At 43.4% G+C, this 13,514-nt stretch overlaps 1 protein-coding gene across 3 annotated transcripts in view; it reads right to left on the bottom strand.

The window, feature by feature from the left end:
• The window catches only part of PNPLA8 (patatin like phospholipase domain containing 8), a 65,644-nt gene extending 62,807 nt beyond the window's left edge, over nt 1-2,837 (bottom strand). For 2 of the 3 annotated variants that reach the window (XM_017546876.2, XM_017546874.2), the window contains exon 1: nt 2,554-2,837. The gene's annotated coding sequence lies outside the window, so the exon portion shown is untranslated. The remainder of the gene's footprint in view (nt 1-2,553) is intronic. The other variant, XM_017546877.2, reaches the window with a different exon arrangement.
• Nucleotides 2,838-13,514: the final 10,677 nt, after the last annotated feature.

Raw genomic sequence — 13,514 nt, forward strand, 5'->3', positions numbered from 1 at the left:
AAAAAGGCAGGACAGGAAGGTATCTACAGCTAAGAAATAATCCACTGCGGTGCACTGTCCTCTCTTGCTGAGGCACCTCGCTGCACTCTTCTGCAGTGCTCTACGTAATAAAACTTTCCTTTTCATACCTATACTGTTGTTGGTAAATTTTTCTTACTACCCTACTACCTCAAACTGACCACTTTCCGACGTGGGGCTCTGACAACTCACCCAGCAAGTATACACTTCCCCAGCAAGTGTGGGGAAGAGGGTCACTCTGAGCACTTTGAAAGAAGGGGAAAAAAGAGAGAACAATGAAACACAGGACTTAACAGCCAAGAATGGGGTAACAAGAGCGAAGCGTCAAGAGAGCTATAAAGTTTTAAATCTGAAAAATATGGAGAATGCCATTTATGAATATGAGAAAACTGTGAAGTACTCTCATTTAATATGTGAGAAAAACACATTTTCTTTTGGATCTACAGGATGAAGTAACAGTGGGACATTCAAATGGAAATGTACACAGACTCTGGATTTATGTGTGGAGTTACCAGCATAGTGGCAGCTGAAACCACAACATTAGATGGATTTACCAGATGATAATTTACAGTAATAATACGTAAGTATTTTGGGATCAGAGAACCTGAGAAAAGCTCTTCTTCCTTGAAAAATGTATATTTGCAATACAAACTATATTTTCCATAACATTTCAAGATATTCACGTCTATTAAAGTATACTTGGGTTTCAAATATGAAACTGGTTTAGAGACAGAAACATGGGTAGAGCCTTGAGAGTCACAAAGAGTTAGGAAGAGGAAGAAAAGATTCTAAAGCAAACAAAACAGGAGAAAAGACACCCGGAAAAAATCAGGACACTGGAAACCAATACAGGAGCAATTTTTTTTAAGTAATGGATTATGAAAGAATAAAATACATGAGTACTGCAGAGAAAGATTTGAACTAAGAAATCACTGGCCTGGCGCGGTGGCTCACACCTGTCATCCCACCACTTAGGGAGGCGGAGGCGGGTCACTTGAGGCAGGAGTTCGAGACCAGCCTGGCCAACACGGCGAAACCCCTCTCTCCTTAAAAAAACTTAGCCGGCTGAGGCTCGAAAATCGTCTGAACCTGGGAGGCGGAGGTGGCAGTGAGTTGAGATCGCGCCAGGACACTCCAGCCTGCACGACAGACAGACTCCGTCAACAACCACCACCACAAAGGAAAGGACAGAAAGTGTCTCCAGCTAAGCGTTCTAACTCCGACCTTTTACAAATATATATTCCACAAGTGAAGCAATATGCAGCTTCAGCACAATCCCTCTATCCAACTGGGGTTCAAAAAAACAACTCAAAAGTACAGGCTGTTCCTGTATCAACTCTGCATGTTAAACAAGTGAATAGTTAGTGAAACTGATCCTTTCATTCAACATCACCCATTAAAAGGACGTTTACAAGATTTTTACTTAGGCCTGATATAGAAATAGAAAAATGAGATCAATAGTAAGAAAAAGTTGATGACAAAATTACTAAATAAAAACTGTTCTTATATTGAAAGTACAACTAATTTGCATAAGCAGTTTAAATAGCTACAATGCGCTTGATACAATCGCCTCATACAAGGCATAAGCTTTCAGTTCCTTTTTTTTTTTTTTTAATAGAGACGGGATTTCACCATGTTGGTAAGGCTGGTCTTGAACTCCCGACCTCAGGTGATCCGCCCGCCTTGGCCTCCAAAGTGCTTGGATTACAGGCGTGAGCCACCGCGCCCGGCCAAGATTTCAACTCTTAATGTTTCACTGTTTAACAGCATTTTCTTAATACACTGAAACATTTGTCATTTTTGAACTCTCAGCAATTAGGATTGCAGAACAAGGATACAACTGCTACTGGAAATGAAAACAGTATTTTAAACAGGAATATATGCTAGTCCCTTATGTCGTCACAACTCTCCTAAGTTTTTTCTATGAGTCACCATTTTAAAGTTATCATTGTATTAAGCGTGGAAAGCAGGTTCCTTCCAGCGTAATGATAGAAATGACACAGGGAGAGGAAGCACTGCAACACAGTGATTCATACACTGAATCCACTTAAGCAACAGTGGTCAGGGATAGAATCAAACGCTGATGGGGTTAGAAAGAGATCGCTAACAAAAAATATCAGACAGTAGCATCACCAGGTGCACACCGACAGCTGAGAATGATGTAGAGTAGGGAAACCCTCCCGAGAATGACCAGTTAACTATTGGAGAACACTAAAGTCCAGGGGAAGGCAGACACTCTAGGAAATTGGGGAGGGAGTCGTGCGGATGGGACAGGGCGGGACTGGAGAAACCAAAAACAGTTTGTGCTTCTGGGGCAGCAAAGCCCATAGGGGCGGAGGGCGTCGCGCAGCAATGAGCTCCAGGACCCGAGGGCTCCTTCCAGCGCCAGGTCCTCCCCAAAGGCTGGCGTCTCCCCACCCCCTCGCTCTGGAAGTGCCCTCCGAAGAGAGAGGAAGACCCGGAGCGCTGAACCAGGGTCCAGAACTATCAGCTCGCCTCCTATTGTCCCGCCCCAGTCCCCTCACGGCCACTTACCGGGATGCAGGCCGCAGTCACTAGGGCGGCAGCGGCGACTCGCTTGTTCCCGGCATTGACGTCCACCCCGGCCGACCTGCATCAGCTGAGCTTTCAACACAAACACTCACGCAGCTGCCGGGTCGCCACCTACTCAGCCCCGCCCCGTTCCGCCCCCAGCGGAAGTTACGCACTAGCCGTTTGGGTCTACCCGCGAGCCCGGGAGAAGTTTTCCGCCTCGCTCAGGCCTCTGTCTGCCTGTCAATCTCCGTCGCTTCCCCACCCCAAGGCATGCGCAATAAAGCATGACGGAGCGCAAGGCGGGGAGCTGTGACAGACGTGCGTGAGTGCGTGATGCGGGGCGTGGCTTGCCGGTGGGGTGACCGGTGCTTTAGTTGTGTTGCCCGGGAGTGTAAGTGGTGGGACTTTATTTTGCATTCGTGGGCGGGACCTCAGAACAAAGTCCTGGCTTGTTTGTTTGCGGGCTGCGATCCCCTTTCAACAGAGATAAGCCTCCCTCTCCACATCCTTGAAGCCCCTGCCCGTGTCTCTGTTCCTCGGAGCTGGGGGCTGCGATACCAGTCTCCTGGAGGGTGATGCGCACTATGGCCGCCCTTCTTTCTTTATATCTATTCTTGGGCTTGGCCACCCAGACTAAATGTCACTCGAAAGCGATTTGGCATATATTACTGTATTGGAAGTTAGTGTAAACCGCAGATGGTCCCACACTTTAACACAATTTTTTCTTCTTTTTATTTTTAAGAGACGGGGTTTCACCATGTTGGCCAGGCTGGTCTCGAACTCCTGACCTCAGGTGATCCGCCCACCTCGGCCTCCCAAAGTGCTGGGATTACAAGCATGAGCCACCGCGCCCGGCCAACACATCTTTTAAAAATTCTGGCGTTTTCTGTGTATCACAGGGGCAAACTACAGCCCTCTGGACAAATCCGGCCCATCGGTTAAGCTATAAGCTGGGAGCTAAGAATGACTTTCACATTTTTCAAAGGTTAAAAAAAAGTTTTTGCGGCTGGGCGCCGTGGCACACGCCTGTAATCCAAGCACTTTGGAGGCCAAGGCGGGTGGATCACCTGAGGTCGGGAGTTCAAGACCAGCCTGACCAACATGGTGAAACCCTGTCTTAAAAAAAGTTTTTGCAACACATGACAATTATATGACATTCATGTTTGTGTCTTTTTTTTTTTTTTTTTTGAGATGGAGTCTGTCACTGTCGCCCTTGCGGGAGTGCAGTGGTGTGATATCCGCTTACTGCAACCTCCGCCTCCCTGATTCAAGCGATTTTACTGCCTCAGCCTCCCAAGTAGCTGAGATTACAGGCACTCGCCACCACACCCGGCTAATTTTTTGTATTTGTAGTAGAGATGGGGTTTCACTATGTTGGCCAGGCTGCTCTTGAACACCTGACCTCGTGATCTGCCTGCCTCGGCCTCCCAAAGTGCTGGGATTACAGGCGTGAGCCACAGCACCCGGCCTTGTATCTGTTTTTTTTAAAGTTTCATTAGAACACAGCGTTGCCCATTCCTATACATGCTGTCAATTAAAGCTTTTATGCTACAATAGCGAATTTGGTTGCAATAGCTCCTTACCCACTTGAGGTGACCTTGCAGTTAAATTGAGGTCAGGAACACAGATCAGTTTCAACTAGTTCTCAACCTCAAAATGTTATCAAGACTTAGACTGTGCCCTCAAGGCTTACCCACTACTCATGGGTGTGTATGCTTTAGCCCCCTGTCAGATTATTGTAAAGTCCTTAAGGAAGGGAATTCTGTGACCTGTCAAATGTAGTGGACATTAGACTGATAGTTTTGTTTGTTTTGTCTTTTTAAATCAAGGAGGGAAAGCCAGCTTGCTATGATCTTGGGACACAGTGACTGGATTATGTGCCTCATAATGCCTTGTAAACCCCAGCGGTGGATGTAGCTACAGGAGAGTTAAAAGATGTATGCACCAATTAAGCCTTACCGGCCTGTGGAAGAAAATTTAGTTTTTGAGGGAGATTTCTCCCTGTTGCTAAAGAAAAATTATTTTGACACTTGTTAAAATGGCAAGGAAGACATTTAGAACTATCACAGTAGGTGCCAATACTATCACTGTGGGGGGCAAGAGATTGGCCTCAAGTTTTAATACAACAGAAACAGCTAGGATTTATAGCCAGCAAGAAGACTGAGGGGTCAGTGCACGGAAAATTACTAAGAGGTGACATTAAGGGTAGGGGATATTCTTGCTAAACCGACTTACAAGATTCTTGCTGAACATAGGTGGGGATGATCAATTATCAAGGCTAGGGGATACTCTCTAAACTGACTTAGCAACATTCTTGGTAAAACTGGACTCAGCAGGCCTAAGACAGGGGCCCAAGGATGAGTTCTAGTTGAGAAGAGGGCTCAGAGGAGCCTAAGTAAGTACGGTCAAGGAGAGGGCATCACCATCCCATCTCCCCTTAGGCTCTTTCATCCCCTGATTTAGTCAGATGTTATGAAATATCCAGATCTTCCTCCCATGTCAGAAATTTTCAAATAACTCTCAAGTCCTGCTTCTCCATTCATACCCTTCCTCTCCCTCCCTTGTCTACCACCATATCTTTCGTCAGTTATGAAGTCTGATGAGTTTTACTGCAGAATTTCTTGAATCTTTCCTCTGCTCCACATTCGCATTTCCACTGCTCTAGTTTAGGCTTTCGTCCTTGCTCCTCAACATCATCTAAACTGGTTTTCCAGCCTGTAACTAACCTCTAACCCAGTCAATCTCTTCTGTGCAACCACAGTAATATTGAAAGTGCAAGTGCAATCGTGCATTCCCAAATTAAAAAGCTTTTTCTGGCACTACATCTTCACAGAATAAACCAAATGGAATGATAGGCTCTGACCCTGCTGACCTTCTAGGCTTGACTTTCACCACTTGCCTCTCACTCTCTATCCTCCAGCCATATCTGTACTTCCCCAGATACTCTGTTCCGTTTCATACTTAGTGCCTTGGTCATGCTGTTGGCTTAGCTCCCCTTCCACCTTATCCTCCTAAAGATCTGGTTGTCCTTCAGCCAGGAAAATCTTACCTCACTACTCATAGAATAAACCATTTCTTTCCACCTGTGCTCACTTCTCTTATTGCCCTTGCAGCACAGTATTATAATTTGTGTGTTTATATGCCTGCCAGTTTTCTGCAGTCAAGGAGCGTAAGGTAAATTGTATTGTCTTGATCTAGCATAATATCCAACATATAGTAGACTCTCTAAAGTTCTGTATTATTGAATTGATGTTTAGCTTCATTTACATTACTATTTTGATAAGTTAAAAATGGAAAACAAAACCCATTTATGATTCTTGTGATGGGCAGTTTTGAGAGAAAAGAGAAGTATATCTAATTTCAAACAAATTCAGTAGTATACAAAATTGGACATTATCTTGTGTATAGTAGCAGACTAATATTTTCAGGAAAACATCTATACTTGAAATAATGCTAAATATAGTAATTGTTCAACCTTGTAGTCTTTGGAAGCTGGGTAAAAGAAACATCATATTGCTCATGTATCAGCTACTTGCTATGCTCATTCTATTTATAAGGTTTATTATTGATTTCTTTATCTATTTTAGCTCTTTCTTCTACATCCATAGTCACTCTTTTCTGGTCAGTTTCATTTTTTTTTTTTAAAGAACTGCTAATATCTTTATTGCTCAAATAAAACCTAATGTTATAACCAAAATAAATTAAGCCATATTGGTACAAGATATTTCTCAGATCACCTAAGGGAGGGGTATGCCAGAAAACAATTCTAGAAAAATAATCACCATGGTAGGCAGAAGAATGGCCTTCTAAAAAATGCCCACGCTCAAATCCTTAGAACCTGTGAATATGCTACGTTACATGGCAAAGGGGACTTTTTGCAGATGTAATTAAGGTTACAGATTTTAAGAAACGAAAATAATCCTGGATTAACTCTCTGGGCCCAATCTAATCACATAAATCCTTAAAAGCAGTACACATGTGACAAAGCAAAAGTCAGAGAGATTCAGGATGGTGAGAGGAACAATTTGACAAGGAATGCAGGTGGCCGTAGGGAAATAAGAAAGGCTCCTGGTTGATAGCCAGCAAGGAAACAGACCTCAGCCCCACAGCCACAAGGAATTGAATTCTCTTAACAACCTAAATGACCTTGAAAGCACATTCTGCCCCAGAGGTACCAGACAAAAGCTTAGGTCAGCTGATGCCTTGATTTCAGCTCTGTGAGATCTGAACAGAGGAACCAGCCAACTCTTGCTGGACTTCTGACCTACAGAACTGTGACATAATTAAGTTGAAGTTTTTTTTTTTTTTCTTGAGACAGAGTCTTGTTCTGTTGCCCAAGCTGGAGTGCAGTGGCGCAACCTCAGCTCACTGCAGCCTCTGCCCTCTGTGTTCCAGCAATTCTCCTGCCTCAGCCTCCTGGGTAGCCTGGATTACAGGTGCATACCACCATGCCCAACTAATTTTTGTGTTTTTAGTAGAGACTGAGTTTCGCCATGTTGGCCAGGCTGGTCTCGAACTCCTGACCGCTGGTGATATCCCCTCTTCAGCCTCCCAAAGTGTTGGGATTACAGGCGTGAGCCACTGCGCCTGGCCACAGTTGAGTTTTTTAAGCTACTAAATTTGTAGTGTTTTGTTTCAGCAGCAATAGGAAATTAATATAATTACCTTTATATAGTTTGAAGACACAAAAGCAAGTATTTTCTGTTTTGATCCTTAGCACCAAGGCAGAACAATTATTATTTTTTTCTTTTATTTTATTTTCTTTTTAATGTACTGCAAAACCACAATCAGAAGAAGGCAGAACAATGATTAATAGTAAGTGTGTCCGGGTGCAGTGGCTCACGCCTGTAATCCCAGCACTTTGGGAGGCCGAGACAGGCAGATCACCTAAGGTCAGGAGTTCCAGACCAGCCTGGGCAACATGGTGAACCCCTGTCTCTACTAAAAATACAAAAATTAGCTGGACATGGTGGTCAGCACTGTAATTCCAGCTACTCAGGAGGCCGAGGCAGTTAAATTGTTAGAACCTAGGAGGTGGAGGTTGCAGTGAGCCAAGATGGCGCCATTGCACTCCAGCCTGGGTGACAGGGTGAGACTCTTGTCTTCAAAAAAAAAAAAAATTCAGTAACTATTTGGTGAGTGAACATTGAAATTACTAAATTTATTCATTCAACCATTATTTACTGAGTGTGTACTATGTGCCAGGCACCAAGCCATTTGCTGGTGGTAAAACATTGAAGCACTGTCACAGAACTCAAAATATAACCTTAGGTAATAATAATACTAATGTAGAAAGAGCACTAATGGAAACATTAACTGGGAATTATGAATCTAGAGCAGGAATACCTACCCCAGCCTGTGGTGTCAGGAAGGAACTTCTGAGCCAAGTCTTAAGAGATGTTGCTGGCAAGACAGACAGCAGTAGTGGAGTGGTAAAAGTGGGAAGGGAATGGAGAGAGCTTTACAGAGAGAAGCAATGTTATAATAAGAGGCAATAAGGCAGGAAAATACATAGGGCATGAAGGGAACTATGTATTCCATGTTGCTACTGGAAATGTAATATAAGGATTGGGTGAGAGCTGAAGCTGAACTTAGACCTGATCTGAGTGATCAGAGCCACTGTCAGATCTTAAGGCAAAAGAGTAACATGGTTGTATTGAAGTTTTAAGTAGGTTTTTACCATGAGAGGGCAAGATTTGAAGGAGATGAGGAGCCCTGTTGTTGTCATATTGTACTGTTTTCCTATTTAGCCTTTTAATAAAAATCATTCTTCCTCTGCCTTAAAAACTACCTTAAAGAGTTTGCCTATGTGTACCTGCAGTCTCACCCTGTTGATCAAGCTTGAGACCAGTTTCTCCAGCTTCCTGCTGGGACATCCCAGAGGAGCTAAACCACTGGGAAATAAACCGGTTATATATAAGGTGATTTTCTGGGTGAAGGAAGAATAGTTTTATTAATAGACAGGTAATAGCTAAGGTTTTGGCACAAGACTAACAACACAAAATTAAGATATTAAGGACACATAATTATATTTTCTTCAACTTTTGAATGTGAGGTAGATTTTACCTTTTACCTAATACTTTTATAGGTTATTCCATGCCTTGCTTATGTGATATTGTGCTGGCCTAGAGCCAGAACCGGAGCAAAACTATTTTATAAAATGCAAAACTGTTTTTAGATAAGTTGAAATGGCTGCCCCATTCTCCTTACAATAACTACTGTCCTTGGCCTCTGTAAATAGAACTGCTGTTTGTTCTTCAAAACTATGTAAAGTTGCTTACCTTTTCTTATCAGTAACTGCCAGAATTGCTAGCCTTTGCTTACCGGCAATTGCCAGATTAAGCAGCCCAAGCTAGTTCCATCCTGGCTCCTGTGACTTGTAATAAGTAACTAAGGTCTGTGATTTCCACCTTAACCAGATAATGTGTAAACAAATGTTTATCTTGACTTCTGTAAACCACTTAAGTAACAAACGGAATGACAAAAGTCCCCTTGGCCCTTGGAATGTCCGGAGACCCCCACCCTCATCTCTGCCCAGGAGGTAATTTACAGAATCCACTAGCCCTCGGAATGTCTGAAGCCTTTTCATCCCCATCCCTGCCCCTCACCCCCACTCCCAAGGTGGTTTTTCGGGTATAAAAAATCGTGGCACCCTCCCGTTGCCACCACAGGTTGGAGAGACGTGAGTCCTCTGTGGTCGCCGGCATAAATAAATGACCCTGCAATCTGGCATACTTTTGTGATAACTTTCTACACTCGGTCGAATACAACACTTATATATATGACATCTCATCCAGTTAAAAACTCGGAACAAGTCTAAAAATAACCCCATATTCGATTGAATGTTAATTTCTTTTCTTTTCTTTCTTCTACTTTTTTTTTTTTTGAGCCAGAATCTTGCTCTGTTGCCCAGGCTGAAGTGCAGTGGGCAATCTCAGCTCATTGCAACCTCTGCCTCTTGGGTTCAAGCAATTCTCCTTTTTCAGCCACCCAAGTAGCTGGGATTATAGGTGCCCACCACCACACCTGGCTAATTTTTGTATTTTTAGTAGAGACAGGGTTTCACCATGTTGGCCAGGCTGGTCTCAAACTCCTGACCTCAGGTGATTTGCCTGCCTAGGCCTACCAGAGTGCTGGGATTACAGGTGTGAGCCACCGCACCCGGACTCTTTTTTTTTGTTTTGTTTTAGACAGAGTCTCACTCTGTCACCAGGCTGCAGTACTGATGTGATCCTGGCTCACTGCAGCCTTTGCCTTCTGGGCTCAAGTGATTCTTCTGCCCTCAGCCTCCCAAGTAGCTGCAGTTATAGGTATGTACCACCACACCCGGCTAATTTTTGTATTTTTAGTAGAGACGGGGTTTCACCAATTTGGCCAGGCTGGTCTTGAGCTCCGATTTGCCCTCCTTGGCCTCCCAAAGTGGTGGGATTACAGGCATGAGCCACTGTGTCCTGCTGAATGCTATTGTCTTATAGGCAAGTATTATTGTTTGCATTGCTTAACTTAACACTTAAGGCAAGGTTGGAGTCTTATCCTCCCTCACCATTTACTGGTTGTGATACTGTGGACAAATAAGTCCCAGAAGCCTCCCTTTTTTCATTAGTAAAATTTTTGAATATCCCAATTCAGTAACCTAAGGGCATTATGATCTATGGCCAGAGAATGAAATACTATGATCAAACAGCGTGGTCAGACTACTCCAAACCCCTCAACAGGGTCCTAGTGTGAAACCAGCATCTCTCATAGAACCAATAGAATTTGCTTTGGGAAAAAAGTTTTTCATGGAAGGAAAAAATGCAGGGCAGGAGAACAAAAAGTCTAGGCAACACAGCAAGCAGATGAACACTGGTTGGAATGTGTAAAGGAACTAGTGCCTGAATGCAACGGAGCCAGTAGCACTTTTCCTTTAATGCCCTCTTTAGTTCCCATGAACTTAGAGATGTGTTGGGGACCAACAATGTTTGGAAACTACAGTGCTGGGGATGAGCATGTCCTTTACAGTAGGCAATACTTAGATTCTAATTCTAAGCTTTGCACTTATTTGAAGAAATTATCCAACTTTTTTTTTTTTTTTTTGAGACAGATTCTCACTCTTGTTGCCCAGGCTGAAGTGCAATGGCACAATCTCGGCTCACTGCAACCTCCGCCTCCTGGGTTCAAGCCATTCTCCTGCCTCAGCCTCCCGAGTAGCTGGGACTACAGGCGTGCGCCACTACACCTGGCTAATTTTTGTATTTTTTAGTAGAAATGAGGTTTCACCATATTGGACAGGCTGGTCTCAAACTCCTGACATCATGATCCACCAGCCCCCAGCCTCCCAAAGTGCTGGGATTACAAGCATTTGCCACTGCGCCCAGCCAAATTACCCAACTTTTACGTCTCAGTTCCAAAAGTTGAAAAAGATATTCTCTTTATGAGGACCTTTTCAAGGACATTTTGACTCAGTTTGAGACAGAATGGCTATTTTTAAAAAGGCAGCAATACTTGCTTATCTTGTATCTAAAATCATTCAAGTATAGACGTTAGAGCCTTATGAATCAGAGTTATTTTTTGTCACTCCCAAAACAATAGTGAGCAAGACTCATAACTACTCTGAGTCTTACTTTTCTCATCCAATAAATGGGCACACTAATACTCATAAGGTTTATGGAGGATTAAATGAAATAATACATGTAAAATACCTAGTATTTATAAAAAATATTTCTCATACGCATTTAATGACCTGATCATTGTGGTAGTCTTTGAATATGCATCAGTCAATAAAACAAATGTAGCCCTAACCCTCATGAACTACACAATTTTGTAAATGCACACAGAGGATAAATTTGGCTGATATTATTGGTATACCAATACTAAATTAATGGGGCTGAAAAGAAGTTCATAGTGTTTCCAGATATATTATTTGAAGTAAGAGGCTAGCTTGAATCAATGTAGTAGGATGCTAAATTCAATTCAAAAGAAGTGGCATTTATTAGCCCAACTATATGCAAAATAGTGAGCTAGACATAGTTCCTGCCCTCGAAGGTTTGGTAGTCTTATAGAAGAGTTACATGTCTACACTCACCATGGAACAAGGAAAAATGAAATGTGTTATGTAGCAGAAGAATCAACAAAGTACCGTGAGAATTCAGAGGAACAGTTGTTGATTCCAAACGGGGGTTAGAGATAGAGTTGCCAGCTTTAGCAAAGTAAACATTGCATGGAACATATTTATACTAAAAAAATTTTTTATTGTTTATCTGAAACTTAAATTTAACTGGACATCTTGTATTTCATCTGGTCATCTAATTAGAGAGCTGTTGGCTGCAGAAAAAGGAACATTTTATACTATTTTCTGTATTTAAAGAAATTGCTTCTCCAACTAACAAAAGAAAAGAGTAGTAGGACTATGTAGATTTGACTGTATAGTCTATATAGACTACGTAGGTCATTATATTTACAGATTTTTTTTTTTTTTTTTTTTTGAGACAGAGTCTCACACTGTCGCCTGGGCTGGAATGCAGTGGCGTGAACTCTTGGCCTGTTACTGGGCTTTGGTGGAAACTGAACATTTGATTATGAGTCATAAAGTCACCATGAGACCTGAGCTGCCTGTCATGAACTGGGTGCTTTCTGACCCGTCTAGCCATAAAGTGGTCGTGCACAGTAGCATTTCATCATCAAATGGAAGTGGTATATATGTGATTGGGCTCAAGCAGGTCCTGAAGGCACAAGTAAGTTACATGAGGAAGTGGCTCAAATGCCCATGGTCTACACTCCTGCCACCCGGCCTTCTGTCCCCTAGCCTGCACCGATTGCCTCATGGGGAGTTCCCTATGATCAGCTGACAGAGGAAGAGACTAGGGCCTGGTTCACAGATGGTTCTGCACGATACTCAGGCACCACCCGAAAGTGGACAGCTGTAGCACTACAGCCTCTTTCTAGGACATCCTTTAAAGACAGCGGTGAAGGGAAATCTTCCCAGTGGGCAATACTTTGAGTACTGCACCTGGTTGTGCACTTTGCATGGAAACAGAAATGGCCAGATGTGCGATTATATACTGATTCATGGGCTGTAGCCAATGGTTTGGCTGGATGATCAGGGACTAGAAAGAAACATGATTTAAAAATTGGTGACTCACGCCTATTATCCCAGGACTTTGGGAGGCCAAGGTGGGTGGATTACCTGAGGTCAGGAGTTCGAGACCAGCCTGGCCAACATGGTGAAACCCTGTCTCTACTAATAATACAAAAAAATTAGAGGGGCATGTTGGCATACACCTGTAATCTCAGCTACTAGGGAGGCTGAGGCAGAAGGATTGCTTGAACCTGGGAGGCAGAGGTTACAGTGAGCCAAGATTGCACCATTGCACTCCAGCCTGGGCAACAAGAGTGAAACTCTGTCTCAAAAAAAAAAAAAAAAAAAAAAAATTGGTGACAAAGAAATTTGGAGAAGTGTATGAGGATGGACGTCTTGGGGTGGTCAAACACTGTGAAGATATTTGTATCCCACGTGAGTGCTCACCAATGTTTGACCTCAGCAGAGGAGGCATTTAATAATCAAGTGGATAGGATGACCTGTTCTGTGGACACCACTCAGCCTCTTTCCTCAGCCACCTCTGTCATTGTCCAGTTGGCCCACGAACAAAGTGGCCATGGTGGCATGGGCTCAGCACCATGGACTTCCACCCACCAAAGCTGACCTGGCTATGGCCACTGCTGACTGCCCAATTTACCAGCAGCAGAGGCCAACACTGAGCCCTTGATATGGCACCATTCCTCAGGGTGATCAGCCAGCTACCTGGTGGCAGGTTAATTATGTTGGAACTCTTCCATCTTGGAACAGATAGAGGTTTAGACACTTACTCTGGATATGGGTTTGCCTTTCCTGCATGCAGTGCTTCTTCCAAGTTACCATCTGTGGACTCACAGAATGCCTTCTGTATCCACCATCATGTTATTCCACACAGCATTGCCTCTGA

This window comes from Cebus imitator, unplaced genomic scaffold (assembly GCF_001604975.1).
Source record: "Cebus imitator isolate Cc_AM_T3 unplaced genomic scaffold, Cebus_imitator-1.0 Scaffold192, whole genome shotgun sequence".
Lineage (NCBI taxonomy): Eukaryota > Metazoa > Chordata > Mammalia > Primates > Cebidae > Cebus > Cebus imitator.